Genomic DNA, 25,631 nt, shown 5'->3' with positions numbered 1-25,631 from the left:
ACCCACAAATAAGTTGCTAAATCTTTCCACTCATAATTATCCATCTTTTCACTTTTTGCATATAAATCAACTAACCTAGTCTGAATCTTACAATGAGTCCGTCGACAACACACACAAGTAAAATTCGGCCTTTCACTTGACTTCACCTTAAACCTGGTAATTTCCTTCTCAAACTTTTCTGTATTTAAAATCTGTACATTGTCTTCCACATTACCTTGAATTGCTGTCTCAATTTCTACACTGTCCTCTTGCTCACGAAAATAACAAATCTCAATTTCTTCACAAATCTTCTTCACATCTAATTCTGTTCCATGCAAAAGAGCACTGTTTAATTGTTTAAGCTTAAGTGCTAGACTTTTTGCATAATAAAACATTCTCACTAATTTCCTCATTTTGGTATGATGCACTGCTAACATCCTAAAATGATAAAAAAACACTCTGACAGACTTTTCTAGAAAGACAAGCCAGTGAATGGCCTTGCAAACCTGTGATTCCTCTCACTCTGCAAGGATCTAAGTCTTGCAACAACTTCATTTTCTGCTTTAGACTTATCTTACTATATGTACGTAAGAAATTACAAAACAAATCAATTGATTCCTGTCGCACACTACAAATACTACTACACTTCCAAGTGTACACTGGACCCTTAGTACGTCTCCCTAAAACTCCATCAGATAACACCTCTTCTGGTTCTCTAGGCACAAGTTTCTCTTTTTCAATCGGACAACCGTCTTTCACTTCATACGCTCGACCACTGGTGTCAACTGCATGCACTAAATCATTCTCCTGGAAGTAACTCTCCTCATTAAAAAATGGCTCACAACTTGAACTGTGCATCCATTCTCCAGAAAAAACTTTACAAAAATTAGTCCGATTAATTACTCTTTTCCATCTACTGTTTGATTTGAAAACATCAATTGTCTTGTTAAGTGTCCTATTAAAATAAATAATTTTTTCTTAACTTCAAAAGCCTGATCAACAATCTTCTCTACACTTTTCTTTTTCTTATAAAAAGCAGCTCTCTGTTTACCTTTCCTAATGTTTTTTAACAAATTTAAAAACCACCCTATTGCGAAACATTTGTCTACGAATGTCTCTAAACTGATTCTGCCTTCTATTCTTATACATATTATTCTCTCCTGCTCCAGTTTTAGGATTCTTTGAAGTTCTCTCCTTCCTTTTCAATTTTACTCTCTCATTTTCTTTTTCTACATGGTGTCCATTATTTTTTCTGGATGTACATATGTTGCGTAAAAAAGACTTAGTTGTCTTACCAGGAGCTTTGTTCCTGTTTTTTGAAGTATCTGTTGTAGAAGAATGCTGTAATTCCGTTGCTGTTTTTGATTTTTCCCGGTTACGTTCTTTCTTTGTCCTTTCCTTTGTGGGCATCTTTGCTTTTTCTTCAAATAACGATTTCAATCTGTGTTAAAGAAAAACAGTAGCACATTATAGACCACTATTACCAAACAACAAAGCAATGACAAAAAGCAAACGATCAATACAGGGTTTCAGATCAGGTGAGGATTCTCTAGTGGTGCACAAAAGGTGAGGACTGTATTGAAAAATATAGTGGAAGACAGCTCTGTCCACAACTACAAAGAAGATCAGACCTATGTCTAACTCCACTGCACTCTTATACACAGGCTTCACCACCTATGCTTCCCAAGAAAATATTGAGTTATATAGTTATATAAAATTGTATTTTATAAAATTGTGAAGCTCCATGAGAAAGCGTTTGCTTCAGTCTTATTCCTGTTGTGAGGCACGTGCAAGATTTTGCCTCAGTCTTATCCCTGCTGTGAGGCAGATGATTGTAAATAGGATCTGTGCTGTGTTTCCTAAATGTGATGTCAAAAACGATTTTGGAGAAAATGATTGGTTTTTACATTTTTGATTATAATGTGGGCAGAGGTTTAAAACACAGCACAGATCCTATGTACAACCATCTGCCTCACAGCAGGGATAAGACTAAGGCAAAAGCTTTCACATGAAGGAAGCTTCACAATTTTACAAAATACAATTCCTCTATGCAAACAAACTCAATATGCTTCCTACACTGAGTTAACACATGTAACATCATTGTAAAGAGTCAAATTCACACCTGTGTCTAACAGTGCAGTCAGGGATAGGCTTCATGAAGTCTAGTCCACTGCGCTCTTAGACACAAGCCTCACCACCTACGCTCCCCAGGAAAGCCCAAACATGTACCTTTTTGCACCATATTTTAAAAGAGACACATGTAATTAGATGCGTCACTTTTTAAACCTCTGTGCCACAATATACTCAAATATGTAAAAAAACATTCATTTCCCCAAAATCATTTTTAACATCACATTTAGGAAACACAGCACAGATCCTATGTACAACCATCTGCCTCACAGCAATGATAAGACTAAAGCAAAAGCTTTCACATGAAGCTTCACAATTTTACAAATTACAATTCCTCTATGCAAACAAACTCAATATGTTTCCTACACTGAGTTAACACAAGTAACATCATTGTAAAGAGTCAAATGTATTTCTATTAAACATGCACACATTTTTTATTCCTTTTAAAAAATGTAAAAACTATTTTTCCCCCCAATCGTTTTTTACATCACATTTACAAAACACAGCACAAGTCCTACGTAGAAGCATTCCATGTCACGACTAAAAATTCACAATTTTACAAAATACAATTACTCTATGCAGTCAAAACTTTTTGCCAAGCATTATCAAAAAGCATGACACAAAGCAACATGTAAAGACCACAATTTTCTTCCAAATCTTCTCCATAGACTATACAAGTCTCTATGTATATTAAATGAATCATAACTCACCTTTACAAATGCTTTAGGACATTCACAACAGTGTCAGATACACACACCAATATTTCTTTAGCAGAGCAAAAGGTATGTTCTCCAAGCACTGCAAACCATAAAGGCACAGAAAACCTCTAATTCTACACAGTTATCCCTTTTTGTTAACCAATTAAAACTCTTCACTCTCTAAATTCAAACCAACACCCTTCCCCCCTCAGCCCTTTCTACCTGTTACCATAGCAACTCCCTCCTCACTGAGCTGCCATGGTTAAAAGTTTATTCTACAATGTTGCAAATCACCTCTGCAAGGATGTTTGACCTGCAAATACACCAGCTTATCTGGTGTAAGGTTTCTTTAAATAACTTTTTTTTAACCATTCAAATTACTCCTTACACAGAACACAACCATGCACCCTAACTTTCAGTTTTCACCTATCTCATTCTACCAATCATTGCTTGTGATTCAAGAGCACTGAAACTCCACAGGTTTTTTTTTGCAAACTCCTATTATTCCAACTGCCATTTCTTTTCCACACTTCATCTAACTGCACCAGAATCTCCTCTGACCATGTATTCTGTCTGGATTATTGGACATAGCTATATCCACTGGGCTCAAAGGTATGCTAGTACCAGAAATTTACACAACCTTGATTTATCAAACGTGAACATACAATGGATTTGCCACAGAGGATTAAAATGTCACCAATTGATTCCATTGGTGAAAACCTTTTTGCATTTGCCACACCCTGACCTGTTAATTGTGCACTGTGGAGGAAATGACTTGGGCACTTTGACTGGGGTAGGTGTGGAAATGCTTTTAAAGGACACCTTTGAGCAATTGATGGCACTTTTTCCACAAACTGCCTTGGTATATTCCAATATATGCCAAAGGCAGAAATGGAAGTGGTCCAACCAATTTTGTCCACAATTTGAAAAAGTACGGAAACATGTGAATAAATCTGTTTCTGCTTACATGAGAAACTATGGAATGGGTTCAATATACAACAACAACTTGCGTTACAACATGCAAGATATTTACAGAGAAGATGGTGTGCACTTCTCAGATGAAGGGAATAGAATATTCCTCCTGAATTTAAGACTGTGCATTGGTACCTACTTGTAGTTACCTAAATCAGCCACAGAACCCAAAAGCCCTTTTCAGGGCTACCCTATCTCTGATCACTCCAAATGATTATCTTTTTCTAACTTTTTTCACTATTTTTCACCAAAGTACGCTCCCCTGTACGCTTCCCGGTGCGCGTACCGTGCGCTCCCCCCGCGAAAATGTTAAAATATATATATTTTTTTGGCCTATATGGGCCTCCTAAGACCCCCTCAGAAAACCTAGAGGGTCAGGGAGTGCCAACCGTGCCCCCTTATACCCATTCCCAACGTTGTTTGTCCGCCATTTTCTGACTCAAATCTACCGAAACACAAAATGGAGGACTCCCGTAGCGCTGCCGGTGCGCGTACCAGGGCGCGCACCGGGAAGCGCTCCCAAAAAAATAATAAAAGTTAATTTACATAACAACCACTGGAGACACTTTCACCAAATATAGAATAGGCAATACTACCTACCAGTCCCTACCATTTTCCCAAATTTGGTGGAATTCCATTCAGCCATTTGGCCTGTAGCCCTGTCTAAATATCCTGAGGTAAATTACATAACAAAAACACATCTGATTTGTTAGAATTAACAATCAATTAAAATGTTACTTTCATTTTCTATTTTTTTTACCTGACATTTGATTAGTTATGTACATGAATATAAATGAAAAATGAGAGGGAAACACGGCCATTTTGACTACAACTACCTGAGGTACATCTTGAAAGGATTTTCGCATTTTTTCTTCTCCACCTCTCTCTAAAGTAAGTTGATAATTTGTAAGGGGCACTTTAAGTTATTTTTTAAAAACGTTTTCTGATAGTTATTTACTGTCCCTCTGCTATAGTTATAGATAGAGATGGGCTCCTCTGTTATATTTATGGATTGACTTAGGCTTCTCTGCTATAATTATGAATTTACATACGTTTCTTCACAGGCACTTTTTTATATTTCTCTTTCCTGCCTGTTACCATACACTGCCCAAAGTTAACTTCACTGTTAAAAAATCAAAACTACCTGTCTGAACTTAAACTCAACAGTGCCATATTTCTACTGATTTTTTTTAATGTAAATTTCAGCACAAAAATGGAAGGAGAACAGAACGTTTCCTTTGAAATTTTCCTAGAGATGAACAATGAGGAAATCATTGAACCCAATGACTTGGAATTCATGGATGAATCATGGGACCATGAACTTCTACAATGTGTAGAATCTGTGGATTTGTTAATTCAATATGAGGACGTTTCTGACAGTCAAATGTTGGAAGTTATGTTCACTCAAAAAGAGGACATTTCGGACAGTCAAATGTTAGACGTTCTATCAAATTTTGAAAATGAGTCTCAAAAATAAATTTATATTTAATAATTCTAAAATTGTTTGAGACATTATTCATTTTTATATGTAAATCTTAAACTAATACCAAATTGATTATAATGTAAAGTAAAACTTATAGTATACTGTGCAACTTTTTTGTTTTACATAGTAATTTTGCTCATAGATACTTCCTTTCTCCCACTATATTATCTCCAAAGTGTATTTGAAATCTCTTTTTCATCTCCTGCCTCCATGTTCTTTATGTTTTCCTGACAGACTATGGTATGGATTCCATATACCACAATAACTTCTTTAACAACATGCAAGATATCTACAGAGTAAACGGTGTACATTGAATTTAAGACTCTGCATTGGTACCTACATGTTGGTACTTAAATCACCCACACAACACAACAACTCTATTCAGAGATACCCTACCTCTAAGCACTTTAAATTATTATTTCAGTGTTTCACTGAGTTTTCCCCATGTGTGGGGGTGGGGGAGGTGTGTGTGGGGGATGTGCAGGGTGTGTCTGTGAGGTGTGTATGTGTGTGTGTGTGTGTCTGGGGGGATGCGGTGTATATCTGTGTGGGGTATGTGGGTGTGGGTGGGGATGTGGGTGTGTAAAGTGTGTGTGTGGGTGTGGGTGTGTGGGGTGTTTCGGTGTAGGTGGAAGTGTGGGTGTGTGAGGTGTGTGTGGGGTGTGTGTGGGTGTGGGGAGTATGTGTATAGGATGTGTGTGTATGTGTGGGATGTGTGGATGTGTCTGTGAGGTGTGTGTGTGTGTGGGGGGGAGGTGTGTGGGATGTGTGAGGTGTGTCTGTGAGGTATCTGTGTGTGCGTGTGTGTGTGTTGGGGGGGTGAGGTGTGTGTGTGTGTCTGGGTGTGTGGGATGTGTGGTTGTAGGTGTGGATGTGTAAGGTGTTGGTGTGGGGCTGTGGGGTGTTTGGGTGTGGGTGGAGTTGTGCATGTGTGAGGTGTGTGTCGGGAGTGTGTGGGTGTGGGGGTGTCGGGTTGTGTGTGTGGGTGTATGTGGGACGTACTTGTAGGTACCTAAAAAAGCCACAGAACCCAAAAACTCTTTTCAGAGCTACCCTACCTGTAATCACTCAAAATGATTATTTTACACTATTATTTTCACTATTTTTCACCTAAGTACGTTCCTGGTACGCTCCCCGGTGCGCGTACCGGGCGCTCCCCCCGCGAAAATCGAAAAAAAATTTCCCACGGGACCCTTTTATAGCCCCCACATCAAACCTAGGGGGTCAGGGGGGTGTACCCTGCCCCCTTTTGCTCATTTCCCCCTTTGATTTTTGCCACCTCTTGTATCTCAATCCTACCGAGACACAAGATGGCGGCCGCTGCTGACTGTTTCGAATGTTTACAGACACCCGAGAACCAATCAGCTTGCCGCGCGCAAGTCGCGTGGTGCGCCTGGAGCGCTCCCCGGTACGCGTACCGGGGCGCGCTTACAGATATATAAATTTTTTTAAACCTAAATTACTCAAAATCCACTGTAGCACATATCTTGAGACATAGCAAAGGCACATCGGGCTACCAGTCCCTACAATTTTGCCAAGTTTGGTGAAAATCCATTCAGCCGTTCGAGCTAAAACTGCGACAGTCCTCCCTATGGAAATTAAAATGGGGAAAACACGTTTTGGGATCACCCTTTTATCTCAGCCCCCGCTTGACGAATCCCCCCAAACTTTCAGGGAAGGAGCAGAGAGCCGCGAGGCAAAGTTGCTGAAAAATTCAGCCTGATTGCTCAACCAGCGCCAAAGTTATTCCAAATAGAATGTTGCGATTTCCCTATGGAAATCAATCCTAACTATATATACCTACTGGCGACCGCCAGTAGGTAATATATAGATATATCTTCACTGAAAAAACAGAGGTTTCAGGGGCGTTACAGTTGGAGATTTCACTCGTACGAAACCAGTGAAATTTGCCTGTTATAGTTAGTTGAGCTAACTATAACTCCCGCCCCGGCAATGCACTGCTGATGACATCACAATATTACATCACTCATGACATGGTCAGGGACATCACTGATGACATCTCAAATTACATCACTCATGACATCACTATTGACATTATCCAGTGACTGTGTGTTTCTGTAAAGTTTAAACATGTTTTATACATATAGGCTAAGGTGTATTGAATAATGAGTGGGTGTATGACTGTCTGAATGGATTATTTAGTAGGGGCGTGACTGACTGTATAAGGGAGAGATTAAACATGTCTTATTGGATGCATGGGTTAGTGACTAAACTGTGTGAATGTCTGTATCAGTCTGTCTGTTGGTGTGTAAGCAGCTGCAGGGGTTGGTGAGTAGCTACATGAGTGTTTATTTGGGTTATTGATTGGTTGTCTGAGTATCTGTATCGGTGCCTGAGTGTCTGTGTAATTGGGTAGGGGTGACTTTGTGCATAGATGTGTGAGTAGGTGAGTCACTGGGTGTATGAGTTCAATAGTATATCTGTGAAGGGCTGTATGGGTGTGTGTGGATGTGTTGGTGAGTGAATGGATATCTCAGTGGTACATGTGTGAGTAACTACATATATGAAAGGCAGTATATGTGAGTGTTGGAGTATATAATAACTATATGTGAGAGTGAGTGATTGTGAAAATGCCTGTATGGGTGAGTGTGTGCTTGTGACAGTTAGTGTACAAGAGAGTAAGGATGTGTTAGTATGAATAAGTGAGGTGGTGTGTGTATAATTGTATAGGTGAGTAAATGGGAGTGCAATTGATTATTTGCATGACTGAGTATATGTGTGAGTAACTCTGTGGGTGAGTGGCAGTGTGTGAGTATATGTATAGGTATATAAATGTATATGATAGTGCTGTTTTGATGAGTGACTGCATGTATGAATGACTGTATGGATGATGGAGTGGATGTGTGTGTAAACCTAGGAATCAGTGAGTGGGTATGTAGTAAATGGTATTGGTGGGTCTATGGTTTAGAAAATGGTAGTCTGTATTTTAAAGTGGGTGTATCAAAGGTTATATTAGGGTATGAGGAGGTGCATCAGATTATCACGTGCATGATGTCATCAGTGATGTCAATTGAGATGTCATCATGTCATTAGTGATATATATCACTGACCATGTAATGAGTGATGTAATATGTGATGTCATCAGTAGTGCATTGCGGGGGCACGAGTTCTGGTTAGCTCAACTAACTAACTAAAAAAGTAAGAGCAGTGCAGAAAGAACCAACTGAAGTGCAAAAAGAGGCAAAGGGTAAGTAGAAAAAGGTAGGAGGATGTACAAAGAGGCAAGAGTGTTACAGAAAGAGGCAGGAGGGTACAGAAAGAAGGAAGAGAAGTGCAGAAAGAGGCAAGAGAATTGCTGAATGAAGCAACAGAGGTATTAAATAAAGCAAGAGAAGTGCAGAAAGAGGCAAGTGAGGTGCAGAAAAAAGCAGTAGCAGTGCAGAAAGAACCAACAGAGGTGCAGAAAGAGGCAATAAGGGTGCAGAATAGGTGGACAGTGTGCACAAAGAGGCAAGAGAGGTACAGAAAGAGGTCAGGGGGGTTCAAAAAGAAGGAAGAGAAGTGCAGAAAGAGGCAAGAGAATTGCTGAAAGAAGCAACAGAGGTGTTGAAAGATGCAAGAGAATTGCAGAAAGAGGCAAGTGAGGTGCAGAAAAAAGGAAGAGCAGCACAGAAAGAACCAATAGCAGTGCTGAAAGAGGCGCAAAGGGGGCAAAAAGAGCAGTGAAGAAAGATGTAATAGAGGTACACAAAAAAATAAACAGAGGTGCTGAAAGAGGCAAGTGATGTGCAGAAAGAGGCAAGAGGTCTGCATAAAAAAGCAACAGAGGAGATGAAAGGGGCAAGAGATATGCAGTGAAGTGCAACAGAGGTGCAGAAAGAGGCAAGAGGTCTACATAAAAAAGCAACAGAGGTGCTGAAAGGGGCAAGAGATCTGCAGGGAAAAGCAACAGAGGTGCAGAAAGAAGCTAGAGGAGTGCAGAAAGAAGAGAGACAAGTGCAGAAATAAGCAAAAGAGGAATAGAAAGGAGCAAGATAATTGCAGAAAGAGGCAAGTGAAGTACAGAAAAAAGCAAGAGCAGCACAGAACGAACCAAAAGCGGTGCTGAAAGAGGCGCAAAGGGGGCAGAAAGAGCAAGAGAATTGCAGAAAGAGGTAATAGAGGTACAGAAAGAGGAAATAGATGTGAAGAAACAGGCAGGAAAGGTATAGAAATAGGGAACAGGTATGCAGAAAGAGGCAAGAGAGGTGAGGAAATAGAGAAGAGGGGAGCAGAAAGGGACGAGAGGTCCGCACAAAAAAATAAACAGAGGTGCTGAAAGAGGCAAGTGATGTGCAGAAAGAGGCAAGAGGTCTGCATAAAAGAGCAACAGAGGAGATGAAAGGGGCAAGAGATATGCAGTGAAGTGCAACAGAGGTGCAGAAAGAGGCAAGAGGTCTGCATAAAAAAGCAACAGAGGAGATGAAAGGGCCACGAGATATGCAGAGAAGTACAACAGAGGTGCAAAAAGAAGCAGAAGGGGTGCAGAAAGAGGAGAGGAGTGCAGACACAAGTAAAAGAGGTACTCAAAGAGGTAAGAGGGATGCAAAAAGAGGCAAGAGCAGTGCAGAAAACCCAAGAGAAGTGCAGAAAGAAGCAACAGAGGTGCAAAATAAGGCACAAGGGGTGCAGAAAGAAGGAGGAGAAGTACGGAAGGAAGTAACAGGGATGCCAAAAGAGGTACAAAGGATACAGAAAGAGGTAAGAGAAGTACAGAAAGAAGCACCAGAGCTACAGAAAGAGTCAAGATTAGCACAGAAAGAGGCAAGTGAGTTACAGAAAGAGGCAAGAGAGGTACAGAAACAGGCAGTAAAGGTACAGAAAGAAGGAATGGGGTGCAGAAAGAGGCAAGTGGGGTGTTGAAAGAGAGAAGAGAGGTGCAGAAAGAGGCAAGAGGGGTGCATAAAGGCGAAAGAGCAGTGCAGTAAAAGAGGTGCTCAAAGAGGTAAGAGGGATGCAAAAAGAGGCAAGAACAGTGCAGAAAAAAACAAGAGAAGTGCAGAAAGAAGCAACAGAGGTGCAGAATAAGGCACAAGTTGTGCAGAAAGAATGAAGACAAGAACAGAAAGAAGTAACAGGGGTGCCAAAAGAGGTACAAAGGATACAGAAAGAGGCAAGAGAAGTGCAGAAAGAAGCAACAGAGCTACAGAAAGAGTCAAGATTGGCACAGAAAGAGGCAAGTAAGTTACAGAAAGAGGCAAGAGAGGTACAGAAACAGGCAGTAAAGGTACAGAAAGAAGGAATGGGGTGCAGAAAGAGGCAAGTGGGGTGTTGAAAGAGAGAAGAGAGGTGTGGAAAGAGGCAAGAGAGTTGCACAAAGAGGGAAGAGGTGTGTAGAAAGAGGCAGGAGAGGTGCAGAAAGAAGCAACAGAGGTGCCAAAAGAGGCAAGAGAGGTGTATAAAGAACCAAGTGAAGTGCATAAAGAGGCAACAGAGGTGCAGAAAGACACAAGAGATGTGTGGAAACAAGCAAGAAAAGTACAGAAAGAGGCAAGAGAAATGCTGCAAGAAGCAACAGAGGTTTAGAAATTAGCAAGAGGAGTGCAGAAAGAGGCAAGTGTGGTACAGAAAAAAGCAAGAGCAGCACAGAAAGAACCAACCGTGAAACGGAAAGAGGCGCAAAGGGGGCAGAAAGAGCAAGAGAAGTGCAGAAAGAGGTAATAGAGGTACAGAAAGAGGCAAGAGATGGGCAGAAACAGACAGGAAAGGTTTTGAAACAGGTAACATGGATGCAGAAAGAGGCAAGAGAGGTGAGGAAAGAGAAAAGAGGGGTGCAGAGAGGGGCAAGAGGTCTGCAGAAAAAAATCAACGGAGGTGCTAAATGAGGCAAGTGAGGTGCAGAAAGAGGCAAGAGGTCTGAATAAAAAAGCAACAGAGGAGATGAAAAGGGCAAAAGATATGCAGAGAAATGCAAAAGGGGTACAGAAAGATGCAAGAGGGGTGCAGAAAGAGGATAGAGGAGTGCAGCAAGAACCAAGAGAAGAGGTGCCAAAAGATGTACAAAGGATACAGAAAGAGGCAAGAGAATTGCAGAAAGAAGCAACAGAGCTACAGAAAGAGTCAAGATTGGCACAGAAAGAGGCAAGTGAGTTACAGAAAGGGGCAAGAGAGGTGCAGAAACAGGAAGTAGAGGTGCAGAAAGAGGGAACAGGGGTGCAGAAAGAGGCAAGTGGGGTGCATAAAGATGCAAGAGCAGTGCAGAAAGAAGCACCAGAGATGTGCAAAAAGATGCAAGAGCACTGCAAAATGAACCAACAGAGGTATAGAAAGAGGCAAGAGGGGTGCAGAAGGAGGGAAGAGTGGTGTAGAAAGAGGCAAGAGAGTTGCACAAAGAGGGAAGAGGGGTGTAAAAAGAAGCAAGAGAGGTACAGAAAGAACCAACAGTGGTGCCGAAAGAGGGAAGAGAGGTGTAGAAAGAAGCAAGTGAAGTGCAGAAAGAGGCAACAGAGGTGCAGAAAGACACAAGATAGGTGCGGAAACAAGCAAGAGTAGTACAGAAAGAGGCAAGATAATTGCTGAAAGAAGCAACAGAGGTTTAGAAAGAAGCAAGAGAAGTGCAGAAAGAGGCATGTGAAGTACAGAAAGAAGCAAGAGCTGTGCAGAAAGAACCAACAGAGGTGCAACAAGGGGCAAGAGGGGTGCAGAAAGAGGTAGGAGAGGTGCAGAAAGAGGCAAGAGAGGTACAGAAAGAGGCAGGATGGGTGTAAACAGAAGGAAAGAAGTGCAGAAAGGGGCAAGAGAATTGTGGAAAGAAGCAACAGAGGTGTAGAAAAAAGCAAGAGATGTGCAGAAAAAGGCAAGTAAGGTGCAGAAAGAAGCAAGACCAGTGCAAAAAGAACAAACGCAGGTGCAGAAAGAGGCAAGTGAGGTGCAGAAAGGTAAGAGATCTGCAGAAAAAAGCAACATAAGTACTGAAAGAGGCAAATGAGGTGCGGAAAGAAACAAGAGAGGAGCAGAAAGAAGAAAGAGAAGTGCAGAAAGAATTAACAGAGGTGCATAAAGAGGCAAAAAGTGTGCAGAAAGACATAGGAGGGATACAGAAAAAGGCAAGAGAGGTGCAGAAATAGGTAATAAGGGTGCAGAAAGAGGCAAGAGGGTACATAAAAAAGCAAATGAGGTGCAGAAAGAGGCAACAGAAAGGCAGAAAGAGGGAACAGAGGTGCAGAAAGTAGAAGAAATTTGCAGAAAAAGGCAAGAGAAGTGTAGAAAAAGAAAGAAATGTACAGAAAGAAGCAACAGTAATGCGGCAAGAGGCAAGAGAGGTGCAGAAGGAAGCAAGAGTGGCTTTTACACCATTAGTACCAATTTAACACCCACATTTAGCAATAAGTAATAGGTGACCATTCTAAGTTTGCAAAGGACCTTCCACTACACTGTAACACTTGTCACTGCATTTTTTGGAAACGTTTGAGCCGTATGAGCTGAAAACAGGTCTTTTTTGTTCAAAATTGCATATTAGGGAGCAGATGATAAATGATGTGGCTAATGCAGAAAATGTATAATTGTGCGAAAGTCAGTGCAGCCAAACAGATGCATATTTCCAGTGGCCCTGCTCATACCTCTGACTAGGTCCACAAGTGCTCCTCAGTGATTCTTTCTTTTTTTGTCTCACTGAGTTCATAGTTGAGCTTCTATGGAAATGAGGAAGACAAAACCTGAGGTTACCACTCTACAACACAGACTACCATTTGACATAATTACTCTCCATAACACATAATCCCACTTTACATAATTCCTATACACTAAACATCACATACTTTCTATCCACATGTGGTAGCAAGCCTCAGCCAGGCCTACTAGTGCAAGGGATTCGCCCTTCTCTGCTTAGAGTCGTTAGACCAATAATAAGAAGTTGGCACAGAAACTGGAATAGAAAAGACAGAATTTATTAAACCTCATGAGGTGGAACTACATTCACACAACACCCTTCGGTACAGTATGAGGTAGCACACTGACTAGAAGGAGCTTGGTCCTTTTATACCCACACAGGGGCTGAAATGAAGGCGGTACAAGGCACAGAGTGTTGGTTTCAAATACATATAAGGTCATACAGAGAGTGTGCTAGCAACAGGTTGGAAGGGCTGACAGTTAGCTAATTCTGGTGGACGCATCTTGACAGTTACAAGTTGGAAACAGATGCATGCTCAACTGAGCATGTGCAAAGCAGAAGAGGATAAATATATCTTGTCTCTAGGCAGATTTCAAGAGCAGTTAACAGGAAGGTAGGACAGAGCATATGACAAACAAAATGGCTGACAGAAATACAAAATGGATTCCGTAAAACGGACAAGATAGTCTCTAAATACAAGATGTCTTCTGCTAATGCTTAACCTAATCATTGCTAAATTACCACACACGTAAATTCACTGCACAACATACAACATAATTCCACTACACATAACGTACATCCACTACACTAAAAAAATGTTGTGAAAAATGATTACATTTACAATGCCAATAGCTCAAACTCTCACAAATGTGAAACCTATTACATTGCAAACACGTCGTTAACTAGTTTATTTATTTCAGGATTTGTAATGCGCATGGCTGCCTCAGCGACGAGGCATCCCAGCGCAACCAGAAACCAAGCAGGAAACAGGGAGACACAGCGAGCGGCAGATATCAAATAGTGGGGAACAGCCAAGTCTTCAAAGATTTTCGAAATGTCAGAAGGTTGGGGGTGGCTCGGATGCTTGCTGGAAGGGAGTTCCCCAGTTTGGTCACCAAGAGGCCAAACAAGCGACCCCCTGCCCTCGCCTTCTTAACTCGAGGGACACAAACCAGACCTTGATTATCCGAACGCAGAGCGCGTCTAGGCAAGTATGGCTTCAGTAGACCTAATAACCCCACAGGGGATTGAAGCGGCAGAATTTTATGCGCAATACATAGCACCTTAAACTGAATGCGGGCTTCGATAGGCAACCAGTAAAATAAATAAACTAGACGTCATAGCAAACCTACGCTGTGGGACTTACTGGAGGTAACAAGAGTGGTACTTGGCACTCAAGGACATCCTTGGGGGACAACTACCCCTCCTATTACCTCCAGTAAGTACCAGTCAGCAGGATTGCTATGTTATCATAACACACCACGCCCCCTTTGACCACCACTCTGTAAATACGCTCCAGGGGTGCTCTTCGATGTGGATTGAAGTCCCTTCACTGCTGGGGGTCTTTAAGGGCCTACCTCTTACCTCCAGTAAGCCCCACACATTGGCATTACTGAGAGGTGTACACAGGCCACACCCCCTTTTCCCACCACTCTGCAAATGCACCTTGTCGGGCATTCTAAATTGGTGGATTAAGTTCCCGTGAATACTGAGGGTCCCTGGGGGCCAACCATCCCACCAGGTACCTCCAGTAAGCACCACACAGCTGGATTACCGAGGTGATCCAAGGACACGCTCCCTATTTACACCACTCTGCGAATGCATCTTCGAGCACTGCTGCTCTGGGGATGAAGTCCACTTGTGTCCTGAGGTCCTCAGGACACCAGAGGACCTCATCACCCCACCAGCAGTGCGCTAAGAGGCGTCCGCAAAGCAGGGTTTGCTATGGCAGGGTGGGAGCCACACGGTTCTCTCTGAAATAGAATTTTTGGATGCTCAATTGACTTTCCAGTCCTGATGATGTCCATGTAAATCTACAGAGTTCGAAACGCTGTCAAAGCATATGTGGCCATGAAACTGATGAAGTATACAATGTTTTGTTTTATGTTGTTTCCTCCTTGTGATGTGTATTTTTTCGTTTGCCACTTGTCTGGTTTGTAATATACACTGTTTTAGTACTAGCACATTGTATTGAGCACCATTATCTTAATTGGTTTAGTGTTTAGAAAATGTAACTACTTTGTCATATTTTTCTAGAATTATTTTGCATATGGGTTTCTCTTCTCTTTTTTCTCTCTAGCTTTTTTATTTAGCTTTTTTTTTCACCTACTATTTGATTTGTTTGTGATATGGAATTGTTTTTGAGTATTGTATTTTTTAGGCAAATTGCTTCTTGAACCATTGTTAGGACTATACACTGACTGTCCCCGGTTCAGGTGTTCTGGGCTGCTCCTGTGGCTGGTAATGATTGCCATAGCAAACTACAATGTGCCGGGGGTGAACACCCGAGACATTGCAGGAACCAGCCCTGGGGGGCGGCGGTCTCCAGGGCCATCATGGGCTCCAGGAGAGGAGCCGCACATCCCCCTCCCTTCATTTGCATAGCCCAGGGAGCCCCCTTCATTATTTAAAGAAGCCCCAGGGTGGTGGTAGTCCGCAGGGTTTGGGGGGCCAGCAAGGCCCCCCCAATAATTATGTTGCCACGAGGAGGTGGCGGTCCCTGGGGCTGCAGGGGCCCCTGTGTTTATCACCTTTTTCCACTGCTTTCCTGTGACTCCGAGTTTTGTTGTGTGTGCAAGAGTAACAGTGACAACAAGCCACGCACTATGACATACAACTTTTGTGACTTCATCTGGGCACTCGGCAGCCTGGCCTGCCACGCTAGGTAGCGCCACCAGCTCCCTTTGAACGTGTTCATCTGGGTGTAGTGTAGTTCCTAAATTCCCAATATGCTCTGCGCATTGGAACAGTGTATCCTGTAGTTTAGACGTAGAACTGAAGCCGACTAGGTCTCTACCGAATATACTAGACTTAATTTTGTGTGTGCCAGCTAGCTCAGAGGTCACTAGAAACTTTCTCGAATGAACAAGAAGGGATTAGTTTCTGACAACCGCTTAAAACATGACAACTTTTGTTTCTCAAGAATAAGAAATAGATCTCTAGAGTCGCGGAAACAATAGATAGTTATTTCACTCAGTCAATCGAGCATGCTTCGTTTCACCAGAGGTGCAGAGAAATAGAGAGACAGGAGTTTTCAATAAAAGGTATTTATTGAACAGTCTTCTTTCACAAGCATAAGAAATATAACTGCTGCATTCGTAATACTTGCGGTAAAGTAAAGAGTGTACAGTACGAAGAGTATTATAAAATAATATTGTAAAAGCATGATATGGTTTCTAAGCCATAAAATACCTAAAATGCATAAAATACATACAGTGATAAATAATGACTAAAAGTACTCAACTGGTGCTTCTAAAACATGCCTACCCCTGTGTACCTAACCTAGGTCTAGTACAAGGGAAGACGTAAGTGAGGTGTAGCTTAGTTTTAGTATTCTTTGCCAAGAATCTAATCCAAGAATTCGCTTACGGTCTAATCAGCTCCGTACCTTGGTTTAGAATGAAGCAGATCTTGTATCTCTCTCTCAGGACTCGATTTCCCATCAACCCGCAAGGGTAGCCTGGAAACACTGGAGCTGGATTTCTCGGCAGGAGAAAGTACAGCGTCTCTCAGTGCGTCAGCTGGAGGGTTGGCTTCCTTCGGCACTTGCTGCAGCAGGGCGCATCGGGCAAGTAGATAGTCGAACTGCTGCAAACCACCGTGTGTTTGTTTGGACAAGTGTGGGCATATTTATACCTTGAAGGTGCTGAGTTTGACGTAAGATTGGACATAATAAAGTCATTAGAGACTTAATTCTCTGAAAACTCCATGAGTTCTAGGATAACTTAAATTCATGCAGGGGGAAGTCCCTGACTGCTGAAGGCGGGTTTTTCCAAGAAATCGTTGTAGATTTTCGGAACTAGTGGAAGTAGCCAAGCCGTATTAGGACTACTTGAGCTATGTCTTAATATGGTTTTGATTTCTATGCCTATATAAGCATACGATATTTTATACCTATATAAGGGCATGAATTGGGAAATTTACACTAGGGTCCTAAATCGCTATACAACACCCACTCCGCGTATTACGTCTAATATTACTAAATCTATAAGCATAAAAAACATAACTAAGGCATGTGTTCATAATCCCACCCAAAATACATGAAATGCATCAAATATGGTGCATTAACATACATGAGTATTTGTCTTGCACGTATTTTATAAGCAATAGCTGTCATTAAAGAATGCTATCTAAACATTTATGAAATGACATTAATCAAATGGCTCTAAATTTACAGAAGAAAAATGGTTGAGACCATTCCATAGCATAATATATAAAATGCCAAATATTGTCTATAGGAAGTATCAAATGAATTTCTTGTTCTCTAAGAATAGTTCTACTTCAAGCAGATTACTATGTGCCAAGTGAAAAAGGGTCTATTCTGAGATGAAGAGAAAAAGTTTCCAAATGTAGATTGTAGAAACTTAGAGTTCCCAAGTTAGAGGGTTTGTTTATAAACATCGAAGGCCGAATTTCAGAGTTCATGGAACGCTATGTGCACTTTCAAAAGTTATTCTCAGTGTCGGGAGAAAACATCAAATCATCTAAGCTGGCAAAGAAGCCATCTACCACAGTTGGTGAAAGTGGAACTACTTCATCAAGTAGATCAAATGTGCATAGATATGAAGCATTCTGTCAGCGTCATTCGCATTAGCAATGTTCGATGTAGATGGTACCTGTTTGCCTGTTGTTCCACGTACCTCACCAATAGCTGGAATCGCTGGTGAGATCTCAATGAATGCCGTCATCAGGATTGGCATCCGCTGGGGGCAACACGATGCATGAGTCGTTACCAGACCTAGCAAGGCGTCAACATCCGTTGGCAGTGCTGATGGAAGTGTTAGACAGATGTCTAACATACATTCTTCTCCGCAAAGCAGGCATCGTAGAACAGGTAAGATGCAATCTTGCCAGATTGGTCTGAATGAAAGGAACCAAGTGGTATTCAGATCTCTTAAATGAGCCAAGCCAAGAATCTGTGTAATTCTCTCACGATACCGCATGGCCAGGAGAGCCCATTCCATTTTAATCTGGGTATCGTCGGTGACTGGACTTGCCATATCGGAGCAGGAGAAATAAAAATAGAATTCCTGCTACGTGTCCCAAAAGTAGAGGCAGACCACCGAACACAGAGTGCAGGAAATTTGGAAAAATGGCGAAGACTGCTTTGAATGGTGTTAACAGTCCTGAAAAGATCATCTTATATACATGTGCGATGCCACTGGTATCAGACATGTTCAAGATTTGACCCAACATTTCTGCGAAATGTACTGGGCAGTTTGTTGATAATAAGGCATGTATCTCTGCAGAAGTCCTTGCAACTTGCAGATCATACGTTTCTCTGGACGAGGTCAGTGGCACAGTTTTTTGTAAAAGAATGGCTTTCATTCTGCTTAAAGTATCAATTTGTATAGAAGAGATATTCAGTGAAGACCATAACGCCGCCCCCTTGTCTGTATTACTTTTTGGATACAATACTTGCATACAACAAGTGACCCTGGCCGACACACTAACCAGATAGTCTTTTCCTGGCAATATGCCACAACAGCTGTGATCATTGAGCATAACATAGCTCCCATTGGAAAGCTGCCTGAAAATCGGGTCTATCACGGCCGCTGGAGTACTGTGCAAGTGGCGAGAAAGGTTATTTAAAGAACCTTCGCAGGCTCCATGTAAATTAATACCTTCACATAAAAGTGTACCGCTTAGTGAATTTTTACAATATTTTGTTCTAAGAAGTACCTCCTTTCCCCCACTCCAACATTTGTGTGTGTATGGTAAATTCCAGGTTGACTTAATGTATCCTTTAACCAACCTTTCATACAGGCCTGCTGGTACATGCTGTAGACAATACTGAAATTGGAAAATCGTCACTGGCATTGTTATGGTGCCATGTATTATCCATTCAACGACAGGTTTCTCAGAAACAGTTAATGATAATCTTTCCAGTTTTTCAATGCTCAGCATCCACATTAATTGAACTTGACTCTGCTTTTTAGGCTTGGAGTCTGCGTTCGTAATTTGCCCACGTTTATATTATGTGCTTTGGTCAAGGAAATGTGTTGTGGGCTGAGCCTTGCACTCACACTGTGTTAAGTTAGCATGGGTTTATTAGAAGCTTAAACACCATTTTTGTTTTCCTGCTCTGGTTTGTACACAACACGCACTTGCAATATTGTTTAGAGAAGGCTGAGTATTTTGCTTCTTATGAGAATAATTTGATATACTACATTTGTAGACTGTCTCGCTACTTTAGTGTGTATAGTGAGAGCATGAAACATCAAGGTTATGTTGGATACTGTGCGTGTTATTCGGAATGATGTTCGCACGTTCGAGCCATAAGAGATATGCAGCTGTGGCATTTCTTATACTTGCGCGTTTAGTAATGAAGTGTGCAGGCATGATTATACACAGTTTAAGAACATTTGTATCTTGACAGTTTGTGTAGAACTCAATGTGATCCACTACTGCTGAGTAACAGAGGTATGGGTTTGCCTATGTAGTCGTATGAGATCTTCTGTAGTTATAAACTAACCTGCTACGTAGGGAGGGTGAAATGTAGGTATATTTTAAATCTGTTTCCCTTTTGCATTATAGGATGCTTACTCCCTTTGTATTTTATGGAATAGTAACAATGCTGACAACTTTTTTCTGATAATATGTTTGCTTGTATTATGTAAGGTACTGGGCATGAGATTACTGTGTTAGAACTAAACATTTCAAAGTTGCAGGTGTGTATATTAAGTGCTTGTTTTGGACTTGTGTAAGAATGTAACCAAAGAGTGCTCTTGTTATCTACCTTACCTGAGGTAACCTAAGTCGCATGTTGTAGGTTGACTAATAATTGACGTTTTTGCGATAGGAGGAAGAATTAAGCATGAGCGCAAAATCCGTTACGCTGGCGGATTTTGCGAATTTTCGGTAAATTCGCGATCCGCGAACTCCCGCGAATTTACCGCGAATTCGCAAATCCGCGAGCGGCGGATTCAGAGGGCAAAAGTTCAAGCCTTGCTGGCCTGTTGTAACTAATTTACGATGGCGCCGGCAAGCTGCCAGCGCCATCCTAAAACAGTTACTAATTAGCTTCAACAGGAAGCACTAATAGATAAAATAAAGCAGCTGCTCGTGCATCTGCTTTATTTTATCTATTCAAGCTTCCTGTTGAAGCTAATTTAGTAACTAGTTTAGGATGGCGCTGGCAGCTTGCCGGCGCCATCGTAAAATAGTAACAACAGGCCAGGCAGGTGTGCCTTCTTCCCAAATATACCATCGAAAATCAGCTGTGATGCTGGACAGAGGCCTTTGCATCCTTGACTTTCACAAGCGCAATCCTCGTGCTGTTCCTGTGGCCAGGAGCTTCTGTATCTTCATCTGCTGCTCTGATCGGTCTCTGACCTTTTATACACACAAGAGGCATGTGCACTCGCATGGAAGCCCCGCACGTTTGGCCCCGCTCACACACTCGCGGTGGGCACCGTCTTCCCGCCATTTACCCACTATGATAGCTCACTCAAGGGACCCCTGCGCCCTTCGGCGCGATTGCATAGTGACACACACCTGGTCACTGTAGACAACTCTCTGGCACTTTAGGCAGCTGTAGTGTAGTAAAAGCACTATACATTTACCCAACGAGGTATGGCATAAAACGGTGGCGTCTTCTTGAATAAATATGAAGGGCAGGGTTCATTCTGGCACGATGGTCCTGGCACAAAAATTAAACCTCAACCGGAAGCACTTACAGATATCAATTAAGCATGTGCCCTAGTTGAAGCTTATATTCAGTGACTCATTCATCGGCCCAAAAAACAATTGTGAGCGTTGTCAAGGCTGGGCAGATGTGCCTTCTTCCCAAATATACCATCGAAAATCAGCTGTGATGCTGGACAGAGGCCTTTGCATCCAATGACTTTCACGAGCGCAATCCTCGTGCTGTTCCTGTGGCCAGGAGCTTCTGTATCTTCATCTGCTGCTCTGATCGGTCTCTGACCTTTAATACACACAAGATGCATGTGCACTCGCATGGAAGCCCCGCCCCAAATCCGCCGATACGCAAATCCGCAAAATACGCGGATTTTGCGGATCCACGATCCGTGAATACGCAAATCCGCGAATCGTGGATCCGCAAAATCCGCCCATGCTTAGGAAGAATCAATAAGTCACTGATTGCTAGTCTGTTAGGGGGTTTGGGTACTAAGGTGGGGTTTGGAACACCGTAATTCACTGAGGTCGTAAGTCTTTATGCACAGTTGTGTGTAGGAGCAGAATCACTGCAACAGTAGTTACAACAAAAAGGCTTGATAAAGGGCCTTGAGTTTGAATCAAAATATGAAATTGAAGAATAATTGATAAGTGCAGTCAAGAAAGGGAGCAAGTGTGCAAATTTCATTGTGCCTTCGGCCGGGGTAGTTGTTATAATAAAAAGCATTGATAAAGGGCCTGTACTTTGAATTTGAATTAAAGAAGAATGATTGATAACCCCAGCCAAGAAAGGGAGCAAGTAGGTGTTTGTATGTGTGGATGATGTGTTGACTGGGCAGAAGATGAAGAAGGTGAAAAATAAGAAAGGCTGCAGACATGCACACTTTGTACTTCTTTGTAAGGGAAGTGCCTGTTTAGTTTTCCTGTGCATATATATATATATATTACCTACTGGCGGTCGCCAGTAGGTATATATAGTTAGGATTGATTTCCATAGGGAAATCGCAACATTCTATTTGGAATAACTTTGGCGCCGGTTGAGCAATCAGGCTGAATTCTTCAGCAACGTTGCCTCGCGGCTCTCTGCTCCTTCCCTGAAAGTTTGGGGGGGATTCGTCAAGCGGGGGCTGAGATAAAAGGGGGTCCTAAAACGTGTTTTCCCCATGTTAATTTCCATAGGGCGGTCTGTCGCAGTTTTAGCTCGAACGGCTGAATGGATTTTCACCAAACTTGGCAAAATTGTAGGGACTGGTAGCCCGATGTGCCTTTGCTATGTCTCAAGATATGTGCTCCAGTGGATTTTGAGTAATTTAGGTTTAAAAAAATGTATATATCTGTAAGCGCGCCCCGGTACGCGTACCGGGGAGCGCCCTGGGCGCGCCACGCGACTTGCGCACGGCAAGCTGATTGGTTCTCGGGTGTCTGTAAACATTCGAAACAGTCAGCAGCGGCCGCCATCTTGTGTCTCGGTAGGATTGAGATACAAGAGGTGGCAAAAATCAAAGGGGGAAATGAGCAAAAGGGGGCAGGGTACACCCCCCCTGACCCCCTAGGTTTGATGTGGGGGCCATAAAAGGGTCCCGTGGGACAACATTTTTTTTTATTTTTTTTCCGATTTTCGCGGGGGGAGCGCCCGGTACGCGCACCGGGGAGCGTACCAGGGAGCGTACTTAGGTGAAAAATAGTGAAAATAATAGTGTAAAATAATCATTTTGAGTGATTACAGGTAGGGTAGCTCTAAAAGAGTTTTTGGGTTCTGTGGCTTTTTTAGGTACCTACAAGTATGTCCCACACACACCCACACGCACACAACCCCACACCCCCACACCCACCCACTCCCGACACACACCTCACACACGCACAACTCCACCCACACCCAAACACCCCACAGCCCCACACCGACACCTTACACATCCACACTAACAACCACACATCCCACACACCCAGACACACACACACACCTCACCCCCCCAACACACACACACGCACACACAGATACCTCACAGACACATCCACACATCCCACACATACACACACATCCTATACACATACTCCCCACACCCACACACACCCCACACACACCTCACACACCCACACTTCCACCTACACCGAAACACCCCACACACCCACACCCACACACACACTTTACACACCCACATCCCCACCCACACCCACATACCCCACACAGATATACACCTCATCCCCCCAGACACACACACATACACACCTCACAGACACACCCCGCACATCCCCCACACACACCTCCCCCGCCCCCACACATGGGGAAAACTCAGTGAAACACTAAAATAATAATTTAAAGTGCTTAGAGGTAGGGTATCTCTGAATAGAGTTGTTGTGTTGTATGGGTGATTTAAGTACCAACATGTAGGTACCAATGCAGAGTCTTAAATTCAATGTACACCGTTTACTCTGTAGATATCTTGCATGTTGTTAAAGAAGTTATTGTGGTATATGGAATCCATACCATAGTCTGTCAGGAAAACATAAAGAACATGGAGGCAGGAGATGAAAAAGAGATGTCAAATACACTTTGGAGATAATATAGTGGGAGAAAGGAAGTATCTATGAGCAAAATTACAATGTAAAACAAAAAAGTTGCACAGTATACTATAAGTTTTACTTTACATTATAATCAATTTGGTAGTAGTTTAAGATTTACATATAAAAATGAATAATGTCTCAAACAATTTTAGAATTATTAAATATAAATTTATTTTTGAGATTCATTTTCAAAATTTGATAGAACGTCTAACATTTGACTGTCCGAAATGTCCTCTTTTTGAGTGAACATAACTTCCAACATTTGACTGTCAGAAACGTCCTCATATTGAATTAACAAATCCACAGATTCTACACATTGTAGAAGTTCATGGTCCCGTGATTCATCCATGAATTCCAAGTCATTGGGTTCAATGATTTCCTCATTGTTCATCTCTAGGACAATTTCAAAGGAAACATTCTGTTCTCCTTCCATTTTTGTGCTGAAATTTACATTAAAAAAAAATCAGTAGAAATATGGCACTGTTGAGTTTAAGTTCAGACAGGTAGTTTTGATTTTTTAACAGTGAAGTTAACTTTGGGCAGTGTATGGTAACAGGCAGGAAGTAGAAATATAAAAAAGTGCCTGTGAAGAAACGTAAGTAAATTCATAATTATAGCAGAGAAGCCTAAGTCAATCCATAAATATAACAGAGGAGCCTATCTCTATCTATAACTATAGCAGAGGGACAGTAAATAACTATCAGAAAACGTTTTTAAAAAATAAATTAAAATGCCCCATCCAAATTATCAACTTACTTTAGAGAGAGGTGGAGAAGAAAAAATGCGAAAATCCTTTCAAGATGTACCTCAGGTAGTTGTAGTCAAAATGGCCGTGTTTCCCTCTCATTTTTCATTTATATTCATGTACATAACCAATCAAATGTCAGGTAAAAAAATAGAAAATGAAAGTAACATTTTAATTGGTTGTCAATTCTAACACTTCAGATGTGTTTTTGTTATGTAATTTACCTCAGGACATTTAGACAGGGCTACAGGCCAAATGGCTGAATGGAATTCCACCAAATTTGGGAAAATGGTAGGGACTGGTATGTAGTATTGCCTATTCTATATTTGGTGAAAGTGTCTCCAGTGGTTTTTATGTAAATTAACTTTTATTATTTTTTTGGGAGCGCTTCCCGGTGCATGCCCTGGTACGCGTACCGGCAGCGCTACGGGAGTCCTCCATTTTGTGTTTCGGTAGATTTGAGTCAGAAAATGGCGGACAAACAACATTGGGAATGGGTATAAGGGGGCACGGTTGGCACTCCCTGACCCTCTAGGTCTTCTGAGGGGGTCTTAGGAGGCCCATATTGGCCAAAAAATATATATATTTTAACATTTTCGCAGGGGGAGCGCCCGGTACGCGCACCGGGAAGCGTACCGGGGAGCGTACTTTGGTGAAAAATAGTGAAAAAAGTTAGAAAAAGATAATCATTTTCGAGTGATCAGAGATAGGGTAGCCCTGAAAAGGGCTTTTGGGTTCTGTGGCTGATTTAGGTAACTACAAGTAGGTACCAATGCACAGTTCTAAATTCAGGAGGAATATTCTATTCCCTTCATCTGAGAAGTGCACACCATCTTCTCTGTAAATATCTTGCATGTTGTAATGCAAGTTGTTGTTGTATATTGAACCCATTCCATAGTCTCTCATGTAAGCAGAAACAGATTTATTCACATGTTTCCGTGCTTTTTCAAATTGTGGACAAAATTGGTTGGACCACTTCCATTTCTGCCTTTGGCATATATTGGAATATACCAAGGCAGTTTGTGGAAAAAGTGCCATCAATTGCTCAAAGGTGTCCTTTAAAAGCATTTCCAGACCTATCCCAGTCAAAGTGCCCAAGTCATTTCCTCCACAGTGCACAATTAACAGGTCAGGGTGTGGCAAATGCAAAAAGGTTTTCACCAATGGAATCAATTGGTGACATTTTAATCCTCTGTGGCCAATCCATTTTATGTTCACGTTTGATAAATCAAGGTTGTGTACATTTCTGGTACTAGCATACCTTTGAGCCCAGTGGATATAGCTATGTCCAATAATCCAGACAGAATACATGGTCAGAGGAGATTCTGGTGCAGTTAGATGAAGTGTGGAAAAGAAATGGCAGTTGGAATAATAGGAGTTTGCAACAAAAAAACCTGTGGAGTTTCAGTGCTCTTGAATCACAAGCAATGATTGGTAGAATGAGATAGGTGAAAACTGAAAGTTAGGGTGCAGGGTTGTGTTCTGTGTAAGAAGTAAATTGAATGGTTAAAAAAAGTTATTTAAAGAAACCTTACACCAGATAAGCTGGTGTATTTGCAGGTCAAACATCCTTGCAGAGGTGATTTGCAACATTGT

The sequence above is a fragment of the Lissotriton helveticus genome, chromosome 1_1 (genome assembly GCF_964261635.1).
Source record: "Lissotriton helveticus chromosome 1_1, aLisHel1.1, whole genome shotgun sequence".
Classification (NCBI taxonomy): Eukaryota; Metazoa; Chordata; class Amphibia; order Caudata; family Salamandridae; genus Lissotriton; species Lissotriton helveticus.
This window is presented reverse-complemented; position numbering follows the sequence as displayed.